The following is a 27650-nucleotide window of genomic DNA, read 5'->3' as shown; positions in this document are numbered from 1 at the left end:
GACCAGCAGTGGAAATATTTGTCAGAAAAATACAACTGTGAACAGTCGGCCCCACAACCTACACAGACAGACTAGCTGACAGAAACGTGGGGAGACTTATTTGAAGGACCTGCAGTCAATTCAGTCCCCCAGACATCCCAAGTTTTAGCCGAGGATCAAGTAGGGCCTTCCAAAAGCTGTCTGGGACGCTACTTTCGCAACTCCAGAAAACCCTTAGTGAGCAAGCCGTGTTCCAGCCCCAGGTGACCGACACCGCTGCAGAATGCTGGATGTGTTGATTTCCAGGTTGCCAGTGAAACGCTGTCCACGACACCATCTCCGTGACCGACAAAGGCACCGTTTCGGACTTCTGTGCCTGCAAGCTTTCGTGTCCCATGAGAATGTGGCACACTTTCCTCTAAGGGGCCATTCTGAAAAGATAACAAATGTGCCTATCTTTTCTCCACGACATCAGAAAGGGAAATCAGGGACGAATCTGCACTCACCTTGGAGGACTCTCAGGTCATAGAACCCGTCCATACCTACATGCCACCATTTCCACGTTTAGGTATTTTTACCAGAAGCTGAGTTTCACTTATTTCTACTTTTCTATTTTAATTTATGAACTGCCCTTCGTAAAGCTCACGAAGCACGATGTAACACAAGCTGAGGAGCAAGCAAACAAACCACTCACCAGAGATGAATTCTGCATGTTCTGCTGCTCTTGGAAACGCACCGAGGACTGTGGGAGGACAGCTGGGAGAGAGGGCCAATGGACCAGAGTCATGACAGGACTGCTGTGACTTGCTCCTAGGTCCTGGATTCTCTTGTGTGAGGCTCTCTACACACAGCTAGAAAAGACAATTAACAAGGGGGGGGGGGGTCACCTGCTGTGAGACAACAGAACCTCACACCTTGAGAAACAGCAGGAAACACCCTATTGCAGGGGAACCCCCAAGCCCATTAACTGCACATGCAGTTTATCCTTGGTTACTGAAAACACCCATGTCCTACTGATTTTATCAACAGTTACTAGTAAGAATTAACTTAAAATTCTGAAGATGCTTATTTAAACCACGGCGGTTTAACTACGCTCCTATTAATAGAGACATACACACAGGGCTTCATATTTGCGTTTCCACGGGGACACCTGTAGCTTAAACACCTTATCTTCACGGAAAGTATACATCTTGCAACTCAACATTTTTGGCCTGTGATTTTATAGGAAAAGAACCTAAGGTACATTTCTTGTGTGGCACACTGTTCCCGTAATGGTTCTCAATGACCTGCTTCCCTGTAACCATTTCCTCAACACCGGCGTGGGCTTTGCCATTCGACTTGCTTTGGTCAAAGGGAGCTCAGCTCAGCACCTGTGACCCAGACACAGGATGAAGAGGACTTTTCCACTAGCGGTTACCTTCCGGGAACACTATCATCTTGTGAAGACACCTGGGGCTAGCCTGCTAGGGACGCACGGCTTAGCCGGCAACCAACACAAATCACCAAAAACGTCAGGCTACACAGTGCAGGGCGGGGGCGGGGAGGGAACCTGACCCCTGCCACCGCCTGCTGTGGAGACGCCAAGAAACCCCGCAAATACAACAACTGCCTCACCCTTAGACCCGGGTGCGCACACCTTTCACGATGATCTCTCCGGGAATCGCGGACATCTCACTGCTCATCAATACGCTCACGTTACAGGTGAGCAAACCGAACGCCACCACGGTTGGGGACACCGCTGGAACGAGGACGCCGACCGCAGCCCCCGACGCTCGCTGACCGTCTGCAGACCCACCCCCTCCCTCGCTGCCTCTTGGACTCGACCACCCAGTACGCCAAGCTCCCGGAGGCACCCGCCGCGCCTTCTACAGCGCGCCTTCTCCTGACCAAGCAACCACTGAAAGCACAGCCCGAGCCGGATCCCGCCTCGCCGTCGGTCACCAACCCACCTTCCCGCTCCCACCAAGGGGACGACCCCTCCCCCTCGCCCGCCCAGTCCCCGAGTGGCGCAGGGCTCCCCTTTCACCCTCGCACCAACCTTCAGGGACCGACACAGACCCCAGCCTAGGGCCCTCGGGGAGGCGGCGAAAGAGGAGCCAGGAGCGGAAGTTCCTGGCGGAAGGGGGCGGGGGCCGCACGTGCGCAGAGGGAGCCCGGAAGACTCCCAGAGTCCCCTGCGGGAAGACGTCTGTGCAACGGAGAGACTACATTTCCCACAAACCTCTGCGCTCTGTCCTTTAGGAGCTTTGGGAGGTGAGGTGATGGATGAGAGTTGGGGTCCACCCACGTGGCCAAACGTGGGATTCTCGTCCCTTATTAGTTCCTGACTTTTTTTTAACTCCTTTGAAAGACATTTAAAAAAAGGGGTTTTTTTAATGTTTACTTGTTTTTCAGAGAGAGAGAGTGTGTGAGCGGGAGAGGAGCAGAGAGAGAAGAGACACAGAATTCGAAACAGGTTCCAGGCTGCAAACTGTCAGCACACAGACACACCATGAGATCTTGACCTGAGCTGAAGTCAGACTCTTAACCAACTGACCCACCCAGGTGCCCCACATCCTGATTTTACCAAATGATAGAGATGTCGTCTCTAAATAGGAAAAGTCTAATGTGGAGGAAACATTACATCACATGAAATGTTAGCTTTAATTGCTAGCTATGTTATGGTAATGGTTATAGAAGCCGCTGGGGTGTTTTTTTTTCCCACAAGCATACTAAAGCATGAATAGTGAACTACCACAATATCTGCATTTTATTAAAGTACTTAACAAACAGATATGGCAAGTGTTAAATTAATATTTGTAAAGTAGATCCTGGAGTTTGGGATTGAGTCAGTCTTCAACGAAAGACCACGGGGGAAAGGGAAATGGAGAAGTTTATTGCGCACAGGTTCAGGAGGAACTATACCTCATGCTTCAAGGGGCCACAGGCGAGAGGTCAAGACAGGGTGCAGGCAGAGTGAGTGCAGCAGAACCTGGACCGCATCTTCATTATGGTCCCCCTTTGATGTGCTTTGGGGTTCCAAGGATAAGGCCAAATGGGTCAATTCAAACCAGAAAGAGTACAGTTTTGCTATGGTCCATGGGGGTCTTACCTAAGGGATGTACAAGGTGAAGGTCGTGGGAGGGAGGGGAACTGTTGCTCACAAGGGGTACTGGGGAAGATTATATGAGGAATTTGCATTTGTTCCTGACTCTGCAGACTGTTATCTAGGGAAGGGCTACTGTCAGTCTGAGGTTCCAGCATGCCTCTTGGGCACACAAAATGGATGCAGAGGTAGAAATATCACGGGGTAGTTATGTAAACATGTACCTGCAACTCTCAATGAACGTATTAAATAGATGCTAGTTCAAATGCCTTCTTTTTAAATTTTAAGTGTGTTTATTTATTTTGAGAGGGACAAAGTCAGCACAAGTGGGGGATAGACAGAGAGAGGGGGAGACAGAGAATCCCAAGCAGGCTCCACACTCTCAGCATGGAGGCCAACATGGGGCTCAAACTCATGAAACTGTAAGATCATGACCTGAGCCGAAATCAAGAGTCAGACATTCAACCGACTGAGCCACCCAGGCGCCCCTAGTTCAAATGCCCTCTTAGCGCAGAAGGCATGTACCAGTTTCATCAATAGATGCTATTCTCACCCATTAAAATAACTTCTAAGCCATCAAAGGATGATATTGCACTATTGGGAAACCTGCTCTAGTGTATATACAGGAATGAAATCATTGGGTCATAGAGTGGATCCCCTCCAAAACAGTGCAGATTTACACTTCCAGTGTCTGGTAATTACTTGCTCAGAGACTCCAACGATTTTTCCATTCATGAATCTACTCATCAAAATCTTATTTATTTTCCTGAGGGTTGGGCTTCAACATGGGCTTCCCTTCCCTGGTTTCTGTCACGCTATAAACAAATTCAACACTCGGCTTTCTGCTGTCGATGCAGCATCTGTAGAAACAGGGATAAAACTGGCTTTTGTAATTGGGTTGATGTGTACTTTAGAGGTAGGGGTGGGGGTTGACTGTCTGACCCATGACCTATCTGACCTATCTGTGGTTTTCCCTTTTCCTAAAATATGACCTCATCTTTTCAAATTTATGTATCTTTTTCTCATCCTGCAATTGCCCCTCATCGGCTGTACTGTGTAGACCCAGGAACCTCAGTCTTTATTTCCTATTCTCTTCTTTTCTCAGATTCTGGGATCCCTCACCTCCCTTCCTCAGTCCCCTGGATCCCATATTCCTCTATTTAACACCTATGCGTGTGATAGTTGGAGATCCTTTAAATCCCTGCCAAACATTCAAATGTTTGTTCCTTCACCAGTGAAGTTCTGGACCTGGGCTTTTCTTGATGTGAACTTTTAAGTTACTAATTCAATCTCTTCACTTGTTCACATTTTTTTCTTGAGTCAGTTTTGGTATTTTAGGAATTTATCCATGTCATCTAAATTGCCTAATGTATGTACAGTCGTTCATATAATTCCTTTTAAAACTGTTCAATTTCTGTAAGGTCTGTAGTAATGTCCAATCTTTCATTTCAGATTTTAGCAATTTGACTCTTATCTATTTCTTGGTCAATTTACTTAATGTTCGTAAGTTTTGTTGACCTTTTCAAAGAACCTGATTTTGATTTCATTGATTTTTCTCTTTTGTTTTTCTATTCTCTGTTTCATTTCTTTCTGTTCCAATCTTTATTTCCTTCCCTTACTTGCTTTAGGTCACTTTCTCTCTCTTTTTTTTTCCCCTCTCCTACCCCTGTTTTTTTCTTCTTTTTCAAGAGTCTTAAGGTGGAAGTTTCCATTATTGATTCAGAATCTCTTTTCTTTTGTCATAGAGACATTTGTGGAATAAATTGACCCCCAAGCACTGCTTTACTTGCCTCCCATGAGTTTTGGTAAGTTGTGTGTTAATTGTCAATTATTTCAGTGTACTTTCTAATTTCCCTTTTGATTTCTTCTTTGACAAATGTAATTTTGGGGGTTGTTCATTTTCAACATATTTGTGAGTTTCCCTAACTACGTTCTGTTTTTAATTATGAAAACCACTCGATCGTGATTTTGTTTTGTATTATTTGTGATTGTGATTGTATTTGTGATTATGTTTTGTATTATTTCCATCATTTTACATGTATTCTAGTTTGTTTTATGGATTAGTATATGGGTTTTCTTGAAGAATGTTTATGGGCAGTTGAGAAGCATGCATATTTGGCTGTTGTTGAATGGATTGTTCCAGATATGATGGTTAAGTCTAATTGGTTTATACTGTTATTTGAATCTTCTAGTTTTTAGTTTTTCTTTTGCTTAGTTGTTCTATCCATTATTAACATGAGGTATTGAAGTCTTTAACTATTGTCATTTTATTGTCTATTTCTCCCTTTATTACTGTCAGGTTTTCTTACATGTATTTTGGTATTCTGTCATTAGGTGCATATATGTTTATAACTGCTCTATCTTCTTGATGAATTGACAGTTTTCCATTAAAAAATGTCCCTCTTTAGCTCTAATAACTAGTTTTTGTTTTAAAGTCAATTTTGTCTAGCAGCGGCATAACCACTTTAGTATAGCATTCTTGTATATTTTTGTTTGAATTTCATTTATTTTCCCATCCTTCTATTTTTAATCCATTTTTATCTTTGAATCTCAAGTCTGGCTCTTGTATACAACACAGATATGAGATTTTGTTCTTTATCCAGTCTGATACGCTCTATTTTATGATTGGATTATTTAATCCATTCACATTTAATGTATTATTGATATACTTGGACTTTTTTTTTGCAATTTTAGTTTTTTTCTATGTTTCACATCTTTTCATTTCTCTATCCCTCCTTACTGCTTTCTTTTACAAAAGTTGATATTTTCTATGTAACACTTAAGTTTCATTTATGATTTTTTTCCTTATATATTTGTTATTTTCTTAGTGATTGCTCTTTGGCTTACTATATACATCTCAAATTATCAGGATCAGATCTAGATTCATACTAACTTAGTTGTAGTTACATATAAAAGCATGATTTCTATATATCTCTATATGCACCTCACCCTTTCTTAAAGTATTATTTAATACATGTTACATCTAAAAATTCTACAAACTAAACAAAATTTATTACAATTCTTCTATTACATAATTTGATGTTTTTTAAAAGAAGTTGAGAAAAGAAGAGCAAGGATACACTTAATACACTTTTAGGTATTAAACTTATTTATCACTCATTCTCTTCATTTATTCTTATAGTCTCAAGTTACCATCTGGAGTTATTTCTTATCACAATACATATTCTTTCCCACTCACCTCCATTGTACTATTATAAGCAAAGATATTTTCATATGTTACAGGCCCAATAAGACATTATATACCTACTTCTTTATACAGTTCTTTCAAATCAGATAAAAGAAGAAAGTAAAAAAATTTTCATTTATACTCTCTTTTATAGTTATCTAATTACCTTTCTTGGTACCTCCCCCTACTTTTGGAGGGCATATATTCAAATTACTCTGTGGGGTCATTTACTTTCATCTTGAACAGCTTCTCTTAATATTTCTTGTCAGGCAAGTCAGATAGCAACAAATTTCCTCAGTTTTGTTTATCTAGGCATGTCTTTTTTTCATCTTCATTTTTGAAAAATAGTTTTGATGGATATAGGCTTTTTGGTTGACAGTGTTTTCCTTTGGGCAATTTGAATACATTATTTCCATTCCTTCTGACTTCTCTTGTTTCTGCTGAGAAGTACATTGTTAATCTTACTGAGTTTTCTTCACGTGATAAAAAGTTTCCTTTTTAAGTAAAAAGGTCTTCATTTGTCTATCCTCCTCCTCTTAAGATTTCTTCCCTGCCATTCACGTTCAGCATTTTTACTGGATTTCTTTGTGTTTATCCTAATTGTAGTTCACTGAGTTCCTAGCCAGTTAACATTTCTTCATTTGCCATATATCCTTGGAACTGATTCCTCAGATTTCAAATGGTTATTGTTTTCTTTTGTTTTGTTTTGTTTTATAATTTTCAGTTTGGCTGGGGAGCAGGTCAATGGTCCCCCTATAGTGCTGGAAGTCCCTCTAAGAATCACATAATTTTCAAACCTGGATGTTCAGTCACTTGTGAACTTTGCAGTTGTCACAGAGTAATGACACATAGTTTAACAAACAAAACTAAGCTCAAACAATTGTCAGTATTATGTGAATGAGTCATTATTATTTATGTGCTTTGGAAGTTTTGCAGATACTATCATGACCGGGGTATTATACTTAAAAAAATTTTTTTAATTCTATAATAGCAATACACATGTTCATGAAGTGTGTAAAATTATAGCAAATGCTGAAAAATACACCTGACAATAACTTAGAAGGTCTGTTTATATTACAGAATTCATCAAGCAATTGAAAAAAAAACCCACCATGATACACTACACAATTTAGTAGATAATACAGAGAAAATAAAAAGTAATATTACATAAACTTTTTGCTACAGTATTGGTAAATACATGCCTTCTGGGACTATATTTCCCTTGAATGTCATATAGTCCCAAATGTGAGCTTTTAGAGACATTAATTTAAAATTTACAAGGTCTGTAGAGGACATAATAAAAGTCAGTTAGAGCCTGGAGCTACTTGAACCAGAAGGAACTGTGGCTTTTTACACTATGATGTTGTATTTTAGATTTTGCTGCCAGCCACTGCCTTGAAAATTCAAGCAAGAGGGGACTCCATGAAGTACAGGAGATCCATTGGTGTCCTTGGCTACATCCTTCAGCCCAGCTATGGAGGTGGAGGATAGTCCCTCTCACACAGATAGAGCCCTAGCCCGTCTCCACCTTGTCTCTCCATGATTCAGCCTTGGGAATTTTCCCAAAGCTAAGGGAGATCAGTCACTCCATTCGTGGGGAGTTCAAGGAGTTCATGGCCAACTTTCAAGCCATAGCTTCTCATGACTCAGTGGGTCAGCTGAGACACATATGACCTAGCTTTTTACAGAGTACCCAACAGGATGAATGTCAGCTTGTTCACAGCGGTCAGCAGCTCAGCAGGATACCCTTAACTGTCTTTCCCTCCACTCCTATTTTCTGCACTTCCTCATTGTTGCTTTTTGCAATCATTTCCCAAATAAGCGGTGTACACAAGCTAGTATCTCAGCTCTTCTGAGGATAGAGGGGAATACAAAACAAAGACAGCAAGAAACCCAAGCAAGACAACAACTCCTACTCACGTCAAGTCAAAACAAATACGGGAACCCTAGCCAGAACACTGACCTCTTCTCAGCAAAGAGTGGTCCCCAAGCCAACAATCCTAACGCAATCACCCACCAGAATCAATAACATCACCAGGAGGGTAGCACTTCCCGTGTGTTTCTCAGAAGACCCAATTGCCCCACTGAAAACTACCACTTATGTTTGAGTACATCTCTGCTTGATAGAGCCTGAGTCACATACGGGATATAAACTGCAAGGAAGTCTGGTTTCTCCTGTGACACCTGCAGGACATCGGAGTCCCCCACCTGCCCCCATCCTCTGCAGGACTCTGCCCCACATGTCCGAAGCCTCCTCTCTTGGATCACGCTTCTGCCATTTCACCGCCACGGGTCTCCATGTGCCCTCACTGTGGTCTGGAAAGCTAAGGCAGTCATTAGGCCCACCTGGTCTGATGGTGTTGTGTCTCATTTATCTCCGTGACTGGATGGAACAGAACTTATTTCTCGCTCACTGTCCTTCCTGTGCTGATCGATGCAGTGTGGCATGTGAGATGCTGCAGGTGACTCAGACAGGCGGGGGTGGTGCCACCACCGCATCCCACCTGGAGCCCGTTCCAGGTGGGCCCCGGCTCTCCCACGCAGGACGTGGAAGGAATGCATTGACTTAAAGAAGTGCTCTGGGTAGGATGTGTGGGCACGGGATGTTTAGCAGCTCTGTTTCAGCACACTTAGCATGGACTCAGCCCGGAGAAGGAGAGGTCTATATTCCCAAAGCAAACAAAGGGGTCCCTTTTCCATCCTCTAACACAGGTGGCAAAGGAAGACTTACAGAAGAAAACGTATAAATATTTTGTGTTTCCAAAGCGGCAGCAAAAACACATATCTGAGACACAAATACACAATCTGCCGGGAAAGTGCCTGCTCCAAACTTGTTAAAGTAAAAGGGTCAGCTCCTACTCCTACTTTATCATCATTTCCTCTGCATCCCGTTGGTAGCCCCTTTGCTCTGAGCTCTTTCTCCAAGGACCTCCTGAGTCATGGAAAGAGCAGGCTTCAGGAGAAGCTGATCTGTCAATGAAGCAGGGAAGAGAGAGCACAAGAGCCAAAAGAGAGGATGAAGAGACAGTCATGGAGCAAGACAGCAATGAAGACTTTGGGAGGTTTCTGATCATAGCCTGGAATTTTTGGAATCCCAATACTCCCTTTCAACCACATGCACGAGGATGAGACAGGGAGGAGAGAAGGGTTTAGGTATCATGGAGAGAAGCATTGAGAGAGTTGAGGTGACGTGATGGAAGGAAGAGTTCTGGAAAGAAGAGAATAGGAAGGTACTGTTAAAGGTGGAGCCTGCACTTTCAGTTGGGCATCTTAATCGGCTCTGGTGGCCCCTGCACTCCAGTCACCTGAGGCTCCAGGCTCTGTCACGGAGAAGAGGGCAGCAGTAATACAACATGCACACACACACACACACATGCACTTAACGGGATTCATCAAGGCAGCACCTTCTCTCTAGCAGGCAGATGTGTAACTACAACATACAGGAGGCAACTTGCGGAACACCTTCCAAGGCGAGATGAGTGAATACGAGTAACTTGTGGTTTTCAGACTTTTTGAGAATTCAGCCCATAATAGGACATACATTTTACTTCCAACCCAGTAAATCCCTATATACCCTCACACAACTGAAACAAAAAGTTCACAAAGTGAATCTTATCCTTTACTAATTATGGTATGTTCTAATATTTTCTTTTCTATTCTACCCCAATTTTAAAAATAAGTTCATCGGGCTCCTCAGAATTGATTCTGCTGCAACTTCAAAAACAGTTAGATGAATGAACTATTTAATGGCCTGGCAGTGCCTCTTCTACGTTGACCTCCCACAGCACTGGATGCAGGAGTCACGGAGCAAGGCCTTACTCTCCTATGGAATGTGTTGAGATTCACAGTATGACCATTTCCTCTGAGAAGGATCCCTGTGTGACTAACTCATCATCAATTGTGTAATGCTGAGAAGCACACTTAGCTCTTGGAACCTCATGTTCTGGATTTTTCTAAGTTGGAAAGGAGAACATATACTATACAAGGGTGCCTGGGTGGCTCAGGCAGTTCAGCATCTGACTTCGGCTCAGGTCACGACCTCAGAGCTTGTGGGTTTGAGCCTTGCAGCGGGCTTTGTGCTGACAGCTCAGAGCCTGGACCCTGCTTCACAGTCTGTGTCTCCCTCTCTCTCTGCCCCTCCCCTGCTCACACTCTGTCTCTCTCTTTCTCAAGAATAAAAAAACATTAAAAAATTTTTATAAATATTTAAATATATATATATATATATATATATATATATATATATATATAAAGGATGTATACTGTATAAAATTGTGAAGACAGAAGCTGTGTACATATCACTCCTGGCATATGGAAGATGATCCACATACAGGCCCACCTTAGCTATATTGTGGATTCTGTTCCCAACCACTCAATATAAGTGAATATCACAATAAAGTGAGTCAGATGAATTTTTTGTCTCCCAGTGCATGTAAAAGTTATGTTTACACTGCACAATATTAAGTGTGCAATAGCATTATCTCAGAAAAGCAATGTACATACTTAATTGTAAAATATTTTACTGCTAAAAAATGCTAAGCATCATCTGAATGTTAATCAGGTTGTAATCTTTTCACGGGTGGAGGGTCATGCCTCAGTGTTTTTTGGCTCATCAGGGTGGTGGCTGCTGAAGGTTGAGGTGGCCATGGCAATTTCTTAAAAATCAGTTAATGCTGCACTGATTAACTCTTCCTTTCCCGAATGACTTCTCTGTGGCATGTGATGCTTTTTGACAGCATTTTACCCACAGAACTTCTTTTAAAATGGGAGTCAGTCCTCTCAAGTCCTGCTGCTGCTTTATCAACTACATTGATGTTAACGTCTCGCGTACCATACTGGACTCAGTTGGACGCATTCCCCATTACTACCAACACTCAGCGGAAGAGCGGTCCAGACTGCTTTCACCTGGGCACTCCGCATGGTCCTTGGCTACTGTGGCCTGACTCACCCCTTCGTTCCCCTGGGTCTGCTCTGGCAAAGACGTGTCACTGCCACCATGTGCTGGAAGCAGCCTCTTGTCAGCTCGCTCCTGCCTTGATGAGCCTGCTGCATCTGACACTGTCCGTGGGAATGCTCCTTCCCTGGCTCTCCCAGTCTGCCCCAACTCTCCATCACCGTTGCTATGCTCCTTCATCTGCTCGCCCCTGGAGGAAACATCTCATTACCAGTGAGATCTTGGGTGGGAAGAGAGGTGTTCCTGAGTCAGTGAGGGATGCCAAAGAGGAACAGGGAAGGCAGGACAGCAGAAGGCATGGGTCATGTCCATGCCAAGTCCTGCCCTGACGAGTATTTTTGGCCCTAGAGGAGAGAGGAGTTAGGGCAGAAGCTGAGAGTCAGAACATGAGCATTGCTGCCTGGCACCTGGGCCTCGTGACCAAGGTGGACACACAGCGGAGTGGGTCAACTTCCTGCTTCAACAGCAGAGCACGGGGCTGGCATCTGGTGTGCTGTGCAGAGCTGGTGACCTGCACCAGGTATCCCTGTGTCCCCAGAGCACTGGGGAAGCAGCTCGCACTGAGGGCATTTTCACAGGGAGACAGGGCAGGGCAGCCTCCTCCTTCAGCACGTGTGAGGCTCTGTGGGGTCTCCCAGCTCCGAGCTCGGGACAGAGACTAGCCAGTTGTCCACCAATTATGTTCGCTCTTGTTCCTTGGATTTCAGTCGGATGTTTCCCAGAGGACTTCCCTGGGGTTTGGTGTGTCCACTTACAGTGAAGGGAAAATGAATAGAAGGCATGGCTGCCAACCCCTGTGGTTCTCAATGCTGCTTTCTCATCCGCTAGCTGGACTCAAGTGAGCGTGGCGATAATGTGTTGAGACCGGACGTGGGGCAGACTCAGTCGGCATGTGAGATGGTACAGGAGAAGAGCTCTGGGCAGCATGGAGGGGTAAGAACACTCTTTTCTTCAATAGGCTTGGCAACTGGAAAACTGTGTAACTGGGCTATCCGTTTTCACTCTCTGAGACACTTTTATTAAGCAGAAAATATGCCTGTTTCCTTCCTTGTGCTGGCCCCCGGGAGAACATGCCATGAGATGATGCCAAAACAGTAGGTGAATATTTTTGCACATTTAACAGGAGTAATGGATGGAAGGGAGGCGTGACAAGGTTGAAGTCATACACTCATCAGGCCCATATAAGGGCATTTTCTCAGTTTGTCCTTGTAAACCACCTTATGTGAGTCAGTGCTCAGTCAGCTCACACTGTGAGTCTGCTGTGAAGGAGGGTTTCCTAACTTGGCTACACAGCAGGGAGTCTGGGCCCTGGAGAAACATGGCTTCAAAGAGCACCTCTTGAGAGCAAGTGTGGGAAGAAACCCTAGCTCTTAATGTGCACTCTAGATCCTTAAAACTGGACCTTAATCTTATCCTCAACCCTATACTCTGACCCTCACCTATGACCCTAATTTAACCCCTGACCCTGAACTCAAAATCCTGCCCTGACCTTTCAACTCTGATTCTGGTTCTGGCCATATGTAAGGGCCCAGTGTCACAGCGCTGGGACAGACAGGCTACAGTGACGCCGGTGGCATCCAGGAAAGCCTGCACTTGGTTCTCAGATTCCCTGTGCAGGTAAACACATTCACGTTTACAGAAATTAGGGTTCATGTTTTCACCCTTTTGGGGGCATGTTTCCATTCTTTATGAATCTAAGACCTTCTGGTTGTGCCCCATGGAAACACAGTTCAAAATCTTATTTGAATTGAAATGAATTTATAGATTAATATGGGGAAAATGTCATCCTGGTGTTGGTTTTTCTCTACTAACATGTTCAGAATGTCTCCATTTACTTAGGTCTTCTTTGTGCCCTTCAATACCTTGTTAATTTTCTCCAAAATTGTCTTGCATAGCTTTTGTTAGATTAATTCCTAGGGATGTATTTCTTATAGTTTTTGAGTCTATTTTAAATGGGCCTTCTTTAAAGTGCATTTTGTGTTTGACCATTGCTGATGTACCTAACCCATCTTTTCTATCATATGCCTTTAGAACCATAAATTTTCTCACTAAAACATTACATCTGTTCCTAATCATAAAAAGATAAGGAATTCCACAGCATACATTTTCTTTCTAATTCTCTTCTTGCTGCCCATGCGATTTTCCTTTTATATCTTACTGTTGTTTAAATGAAAATATATTCCAATTTCTATAAGAATTTCTGTTTTGGGGGGCGCCTGGGTGGTTCAGCCGGTTGGGCATCCAACTTCGGCTCAGGTCACAATCTCACTGTTTGTGAATTTGAGCCCTGTGTCAGGCTCTGTGCTAACAGCTCAGAGCCTGGAGCCTGCTCTGGATTCTGTCTGTCTGTCTGTCTCTCTTTCTCTCAAAAATAAATAAGCATTAAAAAATTTGTTTAAATTTCTCGTTTTTTAGTTGATTATTTAATTTATTCCCTCAAACTCTTTTTTTCTTATTCAGTCTCTCTAGAGGTTTGCTATTTTGATAGTTTTCCCCAAAACCTAGATCTTATTTTTTTCTATCATTAGTTTCTGCTTTTGGTATTATGACCTCTTTATGCCCTTTTAGAATTTGCACTCTTACTCTTTCTCTACCTTCTAATTTAATCACTTGTTAGACTTCAGTCTTTCCTTCCTCTTTTCCAAGATTCCTTTTATTTTCCTTAGGTCTATCTCACAAGTATTTCTAGTAGGGTTTTATTTAACGACTGCTTAAAGTGCAAATTATAAAGGAAATTATGAATCTCTGGAATAAAAACTGTCCTAAATATTTTTTCTCCTACCTTTCTTAAGGTATAAAGGTTTATTTTTTTACCATGATTACTAAAATGCCTTTTTTTAATTTAAAAAAATTTATGTTTTTTCATTTTTTTTTTTTTTTTTTTGGGACAGAGAGAGACAGAGCATGAACGGGGGAGGGGCAGAGAGAGAGGGAGACACAGAATCGGAAACAGGCTCCAGGCTCCGAGCCATCAGCCCAGAGCCCGACGCGGGGCTCGAACTCACGGACCGCGAGATCGTGACCTGGCTGAAGTCGGACGCCTAACCGACTGCGCCACCCAGGCGCCCCTCATTATTTTTGAGAGAGAGAGAGAGAGAGAGAGCATGAGTGGGGGAGGGGCAGAGAGAGAGAGGGAGACACAGACTCTGAAGCAGTCTCCAGGCTCTGAGCTGTCAGCACAGAGCCCAATGCAGGGCTTGAACTCATGAACTGTGAGATCAAAACCTGAACCGAAGTCAGAGGCTTAACCAACTGAGCCACCCAGGAGCCCCCTAAAATGCCTCTTAAGGGGACAAACAGGGGTGCTTGGGTAGCTCTGTCCATTAAGTATCCGACTCTTGATTTCAGCTCAAGTCATGATCTCACGGTTCGTGGGATAGAGCCCTGCATCAGCTTCATGTGCTGATGGTGTGGAGCCTGCTTGGAATTCTCTCTCTCCCTCTCTCTCTGCCTTTCCCCTGCTCATATGCATGCACTACTTTCTCTCTCCCTTTCTCAAAATAAATAAATAAACTTTAATATAAAAAAAAAGAAAACAAATGACTTTTTGGTAAAAATTTTACTTACCCAGAGTTAGCCAATGGGGTTAATAGAAAGATACTTCCCTTAAAATTAAACACTCAGGCACTTATGTGGCAGAGCCCCTCCCTAAGGAATGTGGTGAAAAACCTCAAGACAAGGGAAGGCAACCTGGCTATCTGCCCGCACGAGACATCCCTCATGACTCTGTAACAAGACCGCCCATTCAGAGTGTACCTTACCATATATGGGAGGCAAAGGAGCAAAAATTGTACAAAAGGCCACACCCCGCTGCACTCGGGGCTCAGTTTTTGGGGTATGAACTCACTGAACCCCTGCCGGCACGATGAATAAAGGTGCTTCCTGGAAAGAAAAGTCTCGGTGACCTGTCTCTTTGTGCGAGAACACTGCTACACTTAACTGTCACAATTTAAACTTTTTAAAGGAAAAAGATGACTGACCTTACGAGTGAAACACTGTCTGAACTGGGTGTCCTGAGTCACGGCATGAGGCAGATTAGACGGGACGAGATTAATGTATCTCTGGACCTCACGCACCACGGCGTCTGTGTAGAGCATCCGGGCACTGTCGCTCATGCAGGGGAAACCACTCTGTCGATTTCCTTGTGGACTCTACCTGCATGAGAAACAGTGTCACTTGTGAGCCATCCAGAAATGTCAACCCAAACTGGGCTGTTGGGGACAGAAACTGGATCCTACAAACTCGCAAAGGAAAGCATCCCTTCAGTATGTTGTGCTGTGTCTGCAGCTGTGGTTTGACCGAAATGGCCTGTAGTGCACATGTGCTGTAAGTTCTCCACACAGCGGTTCCGTTAGCGTCTGGATCTTTCCGTGTTGTTCACAAGAACTAAGAGGGCAAAGTTACAACCCTTCAGTCCCACACAGATCTTTGCACGATGATAATGCAGAGAAGTCTGACTCCAGAGACCATCTAAGATGTCTCCAGCAACCATTTTTCTGAACACTTACAAGAAATGGAGGGAAATGCTTGCAAAGTGCCTCTTTGTACCAGACAGCCAGCTAGAAACCTTCCTTACCCATGTCTAGGGCAGGTTTTGTTGTTGTTGTTGTTGTTGTTGTTGTTGTTGTTGTTGTTAATTTTTTAAAGGTTCATTTGATTTTGAGAGAGAGGCAGAGAGAGGGAGACACAGAATCCAAAGCAAGCTCCAGGCTCCGAGCTGTCAGCACAGAGTCCAATGTGGGGCTCACATCCACAAACCACGAGATCATGACCTGAGCCAAAGTCGGAGGCCCAGCCGACTGAGCCATACAGGTGTCTAAGGCAGGGCTTAATGTTCCTGTTTTTTAGAGGAAACAACTACAATTCAGAGACCTCGAGTATCCGGATGGAAGCTATCTGATTGTGGAGCCAGGATTGCAACCAAGACTGTTTTACTATAACCACACACTGCTTTTTGGAACAAAACTTCCTAAGTCAATAAAGTGTTGATTCCCTAAGTCTTTCAAGTGATAACTATGTCAGTTTCATGAACTAGCTCCACAGAACCACAGAAGTGCTGCAGATAGGCCCTCAGCTTTTGCTTGGTGTTGCTTTGTACCAAGGGGGAAGGGAACTGAACTGAGAGCACACCTGCTTGTCCTGAGCCACACAGCCAGTGTGCAACACATGTATGCCGGCTCTGTCACAAGCCTCCCTCGTGTGTGAGATTCAGAAACCAATCCCTTCCTCTTTCACTGTTCAAAAACTTACTTGTGATATTTCATCTCCATTGTCATGAAACATCCCAGTTTATTTGTTGCCTGCTTGTGTAGGACAGTATGTGCAGGGGTCTCCAAAGACACGTCAAAGTTTGGGAACAATGATCAAAACTTATTTAAGTTATTCTTTGCTGTTAACATAGCAAGTCAGTTTCTAAAAATTTAACCGAAATCCACAATCAAGTGCACTTATAAATTTTTGGTACAATGATCTTTTTCAAATTATGTGTGATAGCAAAAAATGTAAAACAATTAAAATTCTCAAAATAATAAATAAATTATGGTATCGCTCAGTATAAAAAATTGCATGCTAATTTGAAATAATATTCTGTAAGAACACCTAATAATGTGTAAACGCGTCCATAATTTACTACTAGGTGGAAAAATAAAGTTCAATGCTGTGAAATTCCAATTGTGTGCAACATGTGCATACACACACAGAAAGAGGGGAGGCAGGAGACCATGCAAATGGAAGTGTAAACTTTTATCTGAATGATAGGACTACTAGTGAATTTTTAAAATTTGTCTTCGTCATTTTCTATACTTTCCAATTTTCATAGGATAGGCCTGTGTTAGTTACCTTGGAAATCAGGGAAAGCCAGAACATGAAAAGAACTAGCTGTACTGAAGCACCAGGAGGGCTGTCTTCTTCCCCCGTGTCTGCCCCACCCAGGAGCGCCTCACTCACCTTCCACCTCTGGGTGCTTCAGCCGGATTGGCAGGGCCAGCCACAGTGTGCTGCTGACCGTCTCCGGGCCAGCACTGAACAGGTTAGAGCCAACAGCTGCTAGGTTCTCAACATTAAATTCAGAATATGGGGCGGTTTCCCTGTAGATAGTGGAGTAATCAGTTACATGATTTCATCATAAGTCCTCTATTAGACACACACAGATATGGGTTAGAAAGGATAATAAGTCCTTAGGAGGTGGAATGTTTATGGCGTATATGAATGGTTATTTTATGCCTTTTTTTTTTTTTGCCTAAATGATTTTCACTTGATGCCTAATTTGTAATCAGCAAAGAGGTTAATAGTTGTAACATCTTGCATAGTGGAAAATATACTTTAAGATGTTGTGCTTTGGACGTGGTCTTGAAGAAAAGGTAAAAACAGGGCCCACTTGTGCATAAACACACACACACACACACACACACACACACATACACGTTAGCATACATGGGCTTAATGTCCCACCAGGCCCTTATTCATTGTCCCCTGGTGGGCTCTGTCCAGGGATTAGAGACAGGTGACCTGTGCTCCCAAAGTAGCAATGGTTCCAACCATCACCCTGAATACCAGCCACTTTACCTGCAGTTCTGTGATGGTCCATGGGCTCCTGGGGGGCAGGAGGGATGGTCTCAGTCAGGTCACTTTGCCTAGCAAGTGCTGAGTAAACACTGAACCATCAGGCAGTTAATGAGGGAAAGGTACGCACTCCACATGTCAGCCCAGTGGTGGGGAAACACACCATGGAGGCCTGGGGTCTTCCAGACAGGGGGCGTCAGACCTGGACCTGTTTGCATGGAGCCCAGGCAACATCTATGCTCTGAGGGCCACGCAGCCGCCCATGGAGCACGGGGGGTCTGCCACACGCGCCTCCTCCAAAATGTTGAGGAAGCGGTCGACGTAGTCCCAGGGCCGCTCAGACTCCAGAGTCCCTTGATGCTGTACTACTCTCTCCAAAATGAAATTTCTTATATTCTGAGTGTTTTAAAAATAGTCTGGTGTCTCCCAGGAAGATAGTGACTGAGCAATGGCCACAAATTGTAGGGAAAAGCCACACCCTTCCTTCCGCCTCCAGGACTCAAAAGCGAAGACAGGTTGTGAGGCGTTGAAGCATCTCTGTTAAGGGGGACCCTACCCTCTGCAGCCCCTTCCCATTTCTGGCTGCAGGACCCCGAGCGGGCTGCAGCCTCTGTCGGCACGTCAGAAGAGACGTGTTGGCAGAGGGAAGCCTGACTACCTTTCCAACAGGCTTTCAGCTGTGTTACGTAAGTGGCCCTATCACTTTTCCACAGCTGCCCTCCACCATCTCAGGTGCACCCTGGGCCGCTGCTTCCCTGTTGCCCACGGTGGGACTCTGCACGCGGGCTCACCCCCGGCACCAGTGGCAGGTAATCCAACAAGCAGAGACAATTGGCTTTACCTAGGCCCAGAAAGAGCTTAATATGGAAACGTTTTCATTCAACAACCCAATCCGATTCAGGAACTCCTCGTCTTGATAGTTGACGTGCTCCTTAAAGAGGATGAAGCAGATCGTGTTGCAGGGAGAGCCAGCCAGGATGCAGGCAGGGTCCATGGGCTCAGCTGGTAGGAGGGACGATTACAAAACTCAAGGAAAACTTTCATGAGTGGTCTCCACTTTCCAAATAAAAATGAGGGAAGATGGTTCCAGCAGGGTGGTGCTGGGGCTCAGGGAAGCATAGGGAGGTAACCCTAACTTCCCACCAGATGCAAACCCACCCTCTGTGTGAGGACCCGCACCAGGTGCTGGGCTTCCTCCCGGACACGGCCCTCGATGCTCCTCCTCCCCGTCCCAAAGTTCCACAGGGTCATGAGAGGAAAACGACACATTTGCTTCCACCGCTTTGCCATGCTGGACGCAAGTCCTGAGGGAGAAGCCAAGGACAGGAGTCTGGTCACCAGAGGGCAGGCAGAGGGGCCCTGGCACATGATGGGCACTTGATAGTACGGGGACTTCCTTGAGAACTGCTTTCAGAGGATCAGAACATCAGGAACTTTTCCCCTTCTACAGACAAGCAGCAGCATCTACCTGGGGCTAATGTTAGAAAGTCGATTTTCAAAAGTCCATTGACTATCAGTTCTTCCCTGGAGGGAGCTCATCTGAAGGACTTCACCTTCAGACACAGCCCAGTTTGGCTCCTGCCCCAACCTGATGGGCTGCTTCTCTCCCTGTGTCCTACACAAAAGCCCCACCAGGAGACATCTCACTTCCAGCCGCACAGATCAGACGTGAGTCCCACCAACTTCACCACAGGCTTGCCAAAAAACACCTGCATAAGAGCAGGTGAGCTCACGCCAGCTACCCATATCCATTAACGGGGAAACAAAGATATTTCCGATAACTTGAAGTGTTCAGATTAATGTCTCCAGACTGATTCGACAGGATCTTGGCACCACAAGGAAAATAATAACCAGAGATAAAAGAAGCAATCGGGACAGAAGAGTTGGTAAGAGTTAAAAATTGATGTCGCGTCTTCCCACAGTGACGGGCTAGGTGATTCTGATCAATCTGTTCTGCTGAGATGCTGCATAAATGTACATATGGTTCATGAGAACCAGAGCCAAGAAGGGAACAAGGAACTTGGGCTTGCTTTCCCACAGAAGCACAGGTGAGACACAAAACCCCAGCAGAGCTACTAAACACTGGGAAGGTCCCAGAAGCAAGAGTCAAGCCTGCCAAGGAGGGCATCTGCAGTAAAAGACTGGGGCTGCATCCGGCACTGAGGGTCTGCTGGAGACGGACCAGCCCAGCGGGGTTGGCAGCCCAGCTTCTGACTAGCTGCCAGTGAGGCCCTAGAACACTGGTGGTGCTCTTCCTCACCTACCCCGAGGAAGCAGGAAATCCTCTCGGTGGGAAGGTTCTGTTGTTAAAACCTGAAACTACCGCCACAAGTTTTTGCATAAAGTGTCTGGAACCTAATACAACATTAGTAACAACCTAGAGAGCGCAGGTCACAGAAATCAGCTGCCTGGGGCTCCATCCAGTGGCAACATCAGGGACATTACAACTGCTGAACAGGTCAGACTTAAAAACATTAAGAGTTTGTCAGAGATCTGAAAACTAATCAAAGAACCACATCAAGCTTTTCAAATTGAAAAACAGAATAACTGAAGTGAAACACTCAGTGTTTACACACAACCAAAGACAGGACTTGTGAGCTGACAGCCTAGAAGAAGTCTAGGCCGAACAGCAGAAGTTGAGGGATTCGAAATCCCGAAAGAATTTAAGGAAGTATTCGGATAACATGTATGATCTGAGGGTAGCAGGGAAAGAATATCATGGAGGAAATGCTTGGCTGAATGATGGCACAACTTTCTCAAACCAACACTTACTCTTTAAAATGCAGAAACAGGATAAATACACACAAAACCAAATTTAGTCACCTCTGAATAAAATTGATGATGATAAAAAGAAATAACCCTACAAGCAGCCAGGGGTGGGGGTGGGGGCGAAATACACATCACCCTCAAAAGGATGACACTATGAACTGTAATTTTGCAACAGATAGACACGAAGAATGACACGAAGAATGACATCTTTAAAGGACAATCACCACTGACCGAGATTTCTGTATCATTTGAAACAATTTTCAAAAATAAAGAAGAAAGTGGGGCGCCTGGAGGGTGCAGTCAGTTAGGTGTCTGACTTCAGTTCAAGTCATGATCTCGCAGTTGGTGGGTTTGAGCCCTGCGTCAGGCTCTGTGCTGACAACTCAGAGCCTGGAGCCTGCTTTGGATTCTGTGTCTTCCTCTCTCTCTGTCCCTCCCCCGCTCTTGTTCTGTCTCTCTCTCTCTCTCTCTCTGTCGGAAAAATAAACATTTTTAAAAAATGAAGAAGAATTTAAGGCATGTTGAGGCCACTGTAATCTGAAAGAATTTGTCAAGAGAAGACTGCATTAAATAAATATTAAAGGACATATTTTGGGCAGAGGTAATATGATTCCAACAGTCACAGGGCCCCTAATCTTCATTGTTTGGATACAGACATAGGGATAATATGACTTATCACAGCTTGTGTATTTTCTGCCTTAGTAGATAGTGCTTAATCAACACAGGAGATGCGCTCAGGTGTGTCCCTGGTAGCATCATCCGTCATGACCCCAAACTGAAAACAGCCCAGATGTCCACCATCAGCAGAAAAGGTAAATGATACCCAAACAGTGGAGTGCTACACAGGAACAGAAATGGACGAGTGCGTCAAGCACAACGTGGATGCAGCCAGAAGCACACTTTTGAAGGGCAGAGACCATGTCCTACAGAGAACCTGCTGTATGATGCCACGTCTCCATAGTTCAAAACCAGGAAAATAACACGCTGCCATTAGATATAAGAACATGTGGTACCTCTGGGGAAAGGCAGAGAGAAATGATCGCAGAGAGGGCAAGAGAGGGCTTACGCAGTGCTGAGGTTCTTGTTCCTTGATCCGAGTGGTGGTTGCACATGTGCGTTTGCTGTGTAGTCCCCCCCTGAACTGTACATTTGTGACTTCATACTAACGCCACAAAAGGTCATATCAACTGTTGTGCAAAGTGGTTCAAGGGTTCCCTGAGCAATCGAGACGGGGCTTAAGACTGAGCCGGTGACCTGAGAGAGGTCAAGGAAATCTCTCCTATTATAGAAACAGAGACAGCAGTGGGACAGAATGGACACCAAGGCCCCCGACCTAGGACACAAAATGCAGCAGCTGGATGTCCAGTTCAAGTCTTCTACTCACAAGCCACCCGATGGCTATGAGGGCAAAGGGAGGACACTCCTCGGGGTATGGGGACTCAGAAAATACCCACACTCCCCCTTGCTCACTCCAAGGTGGTGCTCCCATGAAACACAAAAGGAGTGCGCTCCCCCTCCTCTTGTGCACTGCAGGGCTTCTCGAGAAATGAACACTTTGGCCCAAGAAAACCCAGCAGTACCTACCGTCCATCAGCACAGCAACTCTGCAAGAAAGTAGACATTTTAGCCCTTCTAAAAACGAAGACCTGTCGCTCGGAGAGTCTGAGTAACTTGCACAAATCACCCATGTGACACTCTTCCACCCTAAAACCCCCTTCTCCTCAAAAAGCCACCTATTCTGGAACAAGACATGGAGGAGAACAGAGGGAGAGAAAAAGCAGGCAGGTTTGGGTGCCGTAGGGGGGTGGGGCAAGGCCGTGATGGAGTAAGTGAGGTCCCTGCCACACCCCCAGCTCTCCAGCCCCAAGAAGGCCTGTGAACCACAGAAATGGGCACATGTGAGGCCCGAAGGGAAGCAGGCTGGCCAGTGCTCTGGAGGGAGACATACCACAGCCTCTGAGGGCAGCATCCAGGATGGGGAACCTCCCTCTGCCTCCGAAGCTGACCGCCTGACTCCTTCAGGGCCTGGTGTCCATGTAGCACAACAATGGGATGCAGCGAGTACATGGGGCCATATTGCTCAACCAGGTGGGGAGAGTGGCACGGGGCACCCGAGCCCCTGTCCTGGGTCCCAGAGGCACAGGAACAGTAGAGGTGAAGACAGTCCCTCTCAGCAGCCCCAACGCCTGGCCAGCTCCCTCCCCTTCAATGTGTCCCAGCCAAGACTCGGGGCTACAGATTGGGGGCCACACCCGCCTGGGGTGGGGGACAGGACACACCAGTGAGGAGGGGCAGCAAGCTGGGAGGTGATCTGGTCCTTGAGAGAAGGTCGCTGGGGAGGGTCTCCTTGGGAAGGCAGCATTTGAACACCAAGAAAGGAGGGGATGCAGGCAAGGGGGATATCTGTGGGAACAGTCCCTGCAGAGAGACCCTCAAAGCCCTGAGAACTGAGAGTGCCCAGGTAGGGAAGGGGTGAGGAGGCCAGTGGCCACCATGGGCAGCCAAGGGCAGGAGGGCATGAGAAGCGGGGTGGAGGGTGAGAGGGCAGGTCCCGTGAGGTCTCCTCTGTATGTCAGACAGGGGAGCTGGCTGCTGAGGGAGTGGGCCTCCCAGGGTCTCCCTGTGTGGAGCATGGACAGAGTGGAAGGAGGAGCATCTGTGGGCAGGAAGCTGGTGGACTCATCAAGATACCGAGAGAAGGCTGGATTCCCAGTGTCTTCTCAAGTTAGAGTGAGGGGTTTGCTGGTGGCTGGGACATGGTGGGAGAGGGTGGTTGGGATGATTCTTGGCCTCTGGTTGGAGCAGCTATGGGAACACATCTTGCCCTTCTTGACACAGGGAAGCTGGGAGAGGTGGTGGGAGCAGAGGCACAGCTTTGCGCACATGAGTGCAAAGTGCCCATGAGCTTGCAAGTGCTGTGGAGTCCTGGGCTGCTGGCCTGGGAGCTGCAGAACATTCTCTCTGATGGCCGTGTTTCTCAGAGAAATAGGAGTGAGCACGTCATGGGAGTTGGAGGGGATATTGTTGGAGATTTGAAAAAATAGGAGCAGGCAGGAAAGAGTCCTCTAGGAGAGTGGGAGAAGGGCAGTAGGGGACATCCTGGGGCTGCAGATGGCACGAAGGGGCCCAAGAGGTCAGGGACCAGGGAGTAGGGCCACCTGTGTCCTCAAAGCATGGCCCTGCAGAGGCACAGACTCTGGGCAGGGAGAGAGGGGAGCAGACCTGATGCCAGGGAAAGAAGCACATGACTGGAATCCCGGCCACGCTGGGACAAGAAGGTGCCCAGGTGGGTGGCAGAGAGTGGAGACACTCCGCTGGGCACCACTGAATGCCCACAGTCAGTCTCTTCATGACCAGAGCCAGGGGACTCCATAAGGGCCCTGCATAAGCTTCTAGACCACAAGGCAGTCTAGGACACATCCACCTACCTCCCCCTCCCTCACTCAGGTCAAAATCCACCCCTGTCTGAGGACCCTGATCACCCTTCCTGAGTAGATGCCCTTGATCTTTGTGTCTGAGTCTACAGGCACTGGACTGACAAAGGACAGGGATATAGCAGGTCTCAGCGGAGATGACCTTGAGATCTCACAGGTGCAGCCAGAAAGCTGGATAGGTGGTGGGCACTTTGGGTCATGAAAATGTAGTGCACTTTTAGCAATGACCACACCGTGCCATGGACATACTCCTCACTCCACAGATGCCCCATATTTTAAGGTCACATGGCAGTCAGAATCAAAGCTGTCAGGGCCCTCTCATGTGAGAGACCATTAAAGAGGGCTTAGAGAGCCAGGTGAATGACTTAAGACACCACCACTAGTTAAGAGTGGAGCCAGTTTGGAGGGGCCACCCTTCGTGGTCTTTTCAAGAGGATCAAATAAACAAAAAGTAGGATACTCTAGCACAACTGAAAGAGACAAAAACGTCCCCAACACTAGCTGAGAAATCTCAGCCCAGTACCTGTAGCAACCCAGAGTACAGCTGGCCATACCTCAGGGGTCTTACCCTGGATAGAGAGGTGGCATGTCCCACAGTTTCACCTGCAGGATATTCCCAATGATGGGAAGGGGACAAGGGCCAGGTGGGAGCAAAAGCCTGTGAGTGCCTCGTCTTCTCCACACAGAGTCGAACATCAGGAAAGCCGCACAAGTCACCAGGAGGGTGGGCAGACCCAACAGAGCCATGTCACTCCCCTGTGTGGGCTGTGGAGCTGGCACTCAGAACGTCAGCCACTGTTGGCATCTGCTGTTGAAGACGGTTGGTTGTGATTGCAGATCAAGCGTACAGGAGACCCACGTGCTCCCGCACCATGTTTAGAAATGTAATGGGTTTGGCATCCTTAAAGCCACTTTATTCAGACTCTACACCGTCCCCAACAGGGTTCATCTTTGTCCCTTTTTTGTCCCCCCCCCCCCACACACACACCTAATCCACAAGGGAAAATCTGGGTGTCTCTTGGTGGCCACAGACTGAGTCCTGCTCTAGCTCACACAGCGCTGGCAGGTGGAAGAGGGTCTTTAACTGGATCCCCTGACTCCCTCTTCTTCCCAACCACATCCCACTCTATCTCCTCCATCTTGGGCATCGGTGGTTCCTCCACCTGCAGCACCTTCTTCTCCCTTCCCACTGGGCCCCTGCACCAGCCTGTTCAATCCATTTAAGACACAGCAGTCAGAATCTCTTTTTTTTTTTTTTTAATTTTTTTCAGAATCTCTTTTAAAGGCACAGATCAGGCCAGGTCATTCTCCTGCTGAAAAACCCTGTTGGAGATCTGAAGACACAAGAGCAGGCAGGGTAGAGCCCCCTCGGAGATTGGAAGAGGGCAGAGGGTAAAATCCAAAACCCTTAGAAAGACTTCCAAGACCCTCCTAGCCTGCCCTACGGGGCCTCCCAGCTCTCAGCTACAAGGACAGCACGCGTGATGTAGCCTCAAGGGCATCTCCCCCTGCCCTTCCCCCTGCTTGCGATGCCCTTCCCACCTCTTCTGTACACTCACCTGCACCATCAGCTCCCAGCCTCTCCTGCACTCTCACCACACTGACCTTTCCTTCTGTCATGTCGCAAGTGGAGATTGTACATTAACTTTGATGGGTCACTGTGTTTGGACAGAGACCGTGGAGTTCAGGACAATGGGCTGGTGTTCACTTCACTTTGGACCCCAGGATGGGGTCCAGCTTCTTCGTGCCTCCCGCTGGACAGACGCAGCGCACTTTACAACCCCCTGCATCCTCTGTCTCAGGACCTCTCACCCTTCCCTAACCTCTTCCTGCTTCCATCCCATGGCAGGCTGCTTCCTCATTTTAACTGGCATCTATTTGGTTAGCAACAAGATTGCACGAGATTAGTATTTTTAGGTTAATGTCCATTTGTAATGTTTGAACTGTCATTTGCCCATTTTTCTAATGGGGTATTTACCTTACTGACTTTTCAAGATCTTCATGAGGTAGTCAGTTTTCAAAACAGGCAACAACATCTTCATCTACCCAAACAATAAACACGTTTACTTACTGAGCATATCCCCCAAGCATATATCAGTTTGTCAGATTTGATGTCAGGATAGTTAAGACAATGTTTTACATGAAAGATAATTGCCATTTACTCACTTATGGCATTATAAATTAAAGTTTGTTTTTTTAAGCTAAATCCTCATTTTAAGTGTGGGAACGATGCAAAGGTATGTGAGGAAAGTTACTACCTCTCCTCCGAACTCACCCTTGCAAACTCCCCAGGGTCAGCAGCCAGACACACATTGCGCCTGTTGGCTGCACATACAGAAACACAGAAGTGGGCAGGGGGTGGGGGGGATCCAGTGCCACTGGACTATACAAAACAGGGCCCTGCGATACCACTAACCTACTTGATTTTTATTCCCTCACCAATATTTCTTGGGCATCCTCCTAGAAATCAGTAGACGTAGATTCTGGTCATTCCTTTCTTTCTCTTTTTTTTTTAATGTTTTATTTATTTTTGAGACAGAGAGAGACAGAGCATGAATGGGGGAGGGTCAGAGAGAGAGGGAGACACAGAATTCGAAGCAGGCTCCAGGCTCTGAGCTGTCAGCACAGAGCCCGACGCAGGGCTCGAACTCACGGACCAGGAGATCATGACCTGAGCCGAAGTCGGACGCTTAACCGACTGAGTCACCCAGGTGCCCCATTCCTTTCTTTTTAAGAGAGAGAGAAAGACAGACAGACAGAGAGAATGCATGAGCAGGGAAAGGGGCAGAGGGAGAGAGAGAAAGAATCCTAAGCAGGCTCCGTGCTCAGTGTGGGGCCAGACGTGGGGCTTGATCCCATGACTCTGGGATCATGACCTGAGCCCAAATCAAGAGTCAGACGCTGAACCAACTGAGCCACCTAGGCACCCCAATTCTGGTCATACCTTTTAAATGCTGCATAATATTCCAAGATGTGATACATGATAATATAAAGGAAATTCTCAACTTTGATGTTTGTGGGCCCTGCTCCTGGGATCCCAGGAGAGCTGTACTTGAACATTGACCAAGGTCAAAATGACTCTGCAAAAACTCCACGCGTGGGTCTATTTCTGCCCCAGCACACTTTGTATATCTGCTTTGTTTAACATATAACCAAGAAGCAACATCCCACACACAAAGATAAGCAAAAGGAAGAAACCTCCCTTGTTCCCACAAAATTAAAGTCCTACAGCCCAGCACACATTAGAGGCTGAAGATGAGGTCTGCAGCTTTCTGAAATGTCCTTTGTCTGATGGCTTGTGACCTTTTCTGTAAACAATGCATCCAACCCTGGACAACCCTGGACCGGATGTCCTTCCCCCGCACCCTCCTCCTCTCTGTGAAGAGCACATTCCCAGGCAGCCATCCTCACTTGGGCTCAAGGAATAAAGCTCTTTCTTCTTTTTAGAGATTCCAAAAGGTTTGCTCATTTTTGCATCACGCATCAACATACACCACACTTGATAACTCGTTCCCCAGAAGGTGCCTTTGTGTTGATTCCAGGTGTTTTTGTTTGCTTTTTACCCACAGTAAAGGATGCTGTCTTGAGGGTTATTTCACATATATTTTAATATTCTGTTGTTTCTATTCCTGTGGTTCCCAAAACAGGAATAATTGGATCAAAGGGTGTGTATCATTTTCC

At 46.0% G+C, this 27650-nt stretch overlaps 1 pseudogene; it reads right to left on the bottom strand.

Annotated features, from left to right (window-relative positions):
• Positions 1 to 204: 204 nt before the first annotated feature.
• On the bottom strand, positions 205 to 26677 carry LOC131493642 (cytochrome P450 2C44-like; annotated as a pseudogene).
• Positions 26678 to 27650: the final 973 nt, after the last annotated feature.

Source organism: Neofelis nebulosa, chromosome 13, assembly GCF_028018385.1.
Source record: "Neofelis nebulosa isolate mNeoNeb1 chromosome 13, mNeoNeb1.pri, whole genome shotgun sequence".
NCBI classification, from domain to species: domain Eukaryota; kingdom Metazoa; phylum Chordata; class Mammalia; order Carnivora; family Felidae; genus Neofelis; species Neofelis nebulosa.
Note: the sequence above shows the minus strand (reverse complement) of the source record. Positions and strands in the feature narration are given on the sequence as shown.